Here is a 3,135-nt window from a genome sequence, read left to right on the forward strand (position 1 = left end):
TCTTACCTACAAACTGGAAGATAATAAATTGTGTTATTTTAAGCCATTGATTTTGTGGTAATTTGTTATGGCAACCATAGAAAGCAAATACGTGTTTAAGCATTGATTTAAAAAAGAAAAACCACAACATGCCAGAAAGGCTCTCATTGTAAATTACCCCAGACTGCCTGACTTTGGTGAATCTCAAGGCTGACTTTAAAATGGAGTTTATTTTCCTGCTTCCTTCCATGTTGTCAGAAGGCTATCAAGCAAGCCAGCATCAGAAAGTTTCATTTACATTTAGCATTTTCTGTCGCAGTGGTCTCCTCTCTCATCTGCCTCTACGTTGATCAAGCAGATATGTGAGCTTTCTGCGACAGGGTCTAAAATAAACATGAACAGCTCCCCAGCAAGGGCAAAGGGTTTTCTCATGAGTAGGGTGTGTGAGCTTCTGTGTGGGCTGCACAGCCTCCTTTTGATGCTGAGAGGCCTTCGGGTTTTTCTTTTTCCACCTCTCTGCTACGTTCCAAAGTGTTGATACTATTTTCCAGGTAAGTGAGGTTTTACTGTACTACTGTGTTCTTGGAATATTAATTTCCGTCTTTGATTACATATCTTTTCATATATAGTAAATTTATATTGCTATTTATATTTTAAAATGACCAATTTCCCTCCACTGGCCTCATAATAAAAGAAATAAAAGTCTCGTGTTGGCTAAAGGGTTAAGTACTTAGCTTTGGATTTTTTTTTTTTTTCCTCCCTGGAGCCTCAGAACGTGTACAGGTGTTCTACATGCCTTTCACAAAAAAAGAATCAAGGGCTAGGAACCTAGGTTTTGAACGTGCATTCGGTGTACATTCATAATAAAAGCTGAACGACTGGCACATTCATGGTTGTTCCTTGATGTAAATGAACGGCTGAATGAAAGTTTAGGGGCACAGCTCACCTCCAAGAGAGACCCTCTTCACACTCAGACCTGACCAAGGGATCTCAAATTCCCTTGTCAAACAGCTTTTCCTCTCCACAGCAGCTGGCCTCTTCCTCCCGGTATCTTTGCAGTCCGGCTGGGTGTTTTTTTTTTCTTTTTTTTTTTTTTCCTTTTTTTTTTTCCCACACTGCCGTTGGATAAAAGATCCCGCCTTTGATTGAAATGGAATCTTCCACTATTGAGCAAGCCTTTGTTGAATGAGTCATCGGGGCGGCCGCTCATTGGCTGAGGCCGCTGGAGCCCAGGGGATTGCCTGGCACCGGCTGCAAGGCCCTGCTTCATTCACAGAAACGCTGGCTCGCTCGCTAGCCTTTTCATTCACACAAACAGCATTTCATTCACATTTTGCTGTTTTTGTCTGCATCTAATGAAGATCTCGCTTTGGGAATGATAGGGCTCTTTCGCTACAGATCTGGGGAGGACTCTGATAACCATCAAAATCATCTATGGGGTGTGCAATTGCTGTTGCTATGCAAGCCAGGGAACGGGAACAAATGAGTGCCGTGTGGCTGTTCTGCTAGGGCTGCGGCACAGGAGGCGAGCCGTGGGGACGCGTTTCCTGTACCGGGGACGCCGCGGCTCCTCTGCGCTCTTGCGTCCTAGGGGTTGGCCTCACCCGCTCGCCCGCCATGAGTGGCGCTCATTAAACCTTGCTCCGTAGAGCAGGGTTCAAGACTCAGGACCTCACGTGCCCCACATGTTCGATCATGGGCGTGAGAGGTCAGGGTGACCTGAGAGTGTGCTAGAACTGAATTTATTCGCTTGCTCAGAAGTTGCGGGGAAACTTTGATAGTGAGTGTTTCACTGTGGAGCAGGTGATCCTAATGCATGAGGAAGCCTGGCAGAGCCCACTGAGGTCAAGAGTCAGAGGGCTTCAGTCTCGGGCAGACCTTTGGGGACAGTGAAAGTCTTGCTCTCCTAACTGAGAGAAAGAAGGCCTGTGCATTTTACTTGCAAGCCCGAGCCTGACTCCTGAAAAGAAGGCATATTTTCCCCCCTGTGGATTTGATGTGCAATGAGAACAGCTGCATTTTTTCCTTCCTGACTGCAGGGTTGCAAGCAGCAACTGAAGGAACATTGAAATGTATTTGTAGCATTTCTTAGGCGTTTTTCCAGAGCTTAAACACATTCAGTAGGAATAAAGCTTCAAATGCAGCCCCTTTTTTGGAATGGATTTCTGGAGCCTGTTGCCACTCGTCAAAGACGCACTTTTCTTTTTTGGAAGTGGATATTCAACTTAACCCTGGCTGAGAAAGACTGCTGTAAATTAGCAGGGAAGACCCCTTGATTGGCACTGTGCAGAAGTTCATATGCAGATTTTTTTTTTTTTTTTGGAGGAACTGCATTGCTACAAAGACACTTGTCATCGCTGCTCTGTTAATTTGAAAAGAAAAAGAAAAATCTAGGAAATTGGTATTTTTTGTTCACCTGAGGGTGAATATCCTTTTTGTTTTTTCTATTTAAAAATTCATGCTGCCTTCCAAGTCAGGATTCATCAGGATTCGCTGAAGATCTGATTCTTAAAAAGCCTTCGTCACATTTTAACGCATCGCTGTTAGACACTTTTACAGGCTCACACAGATGGGCTGAGCAGGGACGAGCAAAACCTAACAGAATAATGGGTTTCAGAAAGTTCATTTGACGATTTGAAGGAACTGGATTGGATTTACCTTTGGCACAAATGCAGATTGTGGGGGATGGGAAGGTGAAAAATCAAAGGTTGGAAGGAAATATCTGGGAAGGTAGAAAAAGGAAATTTGAGAATTGATTGGCTCTAGTGTGCTGTCAGCGGGTGGATGTCGTTTTTTTCTTCTTTTTTTCCTTTTTTTCTTTTTTTTTTTCTGCTACAGGAAGTGATTTGCAGTGCTCACCGAGCCTTTGTTGAGAAGGGTCTCCTCTCAGAGTGAGTCATGCTTTTGCTGTTAGCAGCCCCAAGCAGCTGGGCGCTCCATCAGAGGCAACTATGACTTTTGCAAAGCAAACGTGCAACCCCAAGCAGCGGTCTCCAGGGCCGGGGCTGCGCGGCCGCTGCTGTGCTGGCTTTTAATGGTGGGAGAGCACCATCCTCTTGCTCTGCTCTCGCTCTCCAGAAGGCTGTCCCGGGGCCCCCACTCTCCGTCCCGCTCCGGGGACAGTGGCTCGCCTGCTATGCGCGGCAGTCCGCGCCA

The sequence above is a fragment of the Mandrillus leucophaeus genome, unplaced genomic scaffold (genome assembly GCF_000951045.1).
Source record: "Mandrillus leucophaeus isolate KB7577 unplaced genomic scaffold, Mleu.le_1.0 Scaffold152, whole genome shotgun sequence".
NCBI lineage: Eukaryota > Metazoa > Chordata > Mammalia > Primates > Cercopithecidae > Mandrillus > Mandrillus leucophaeus.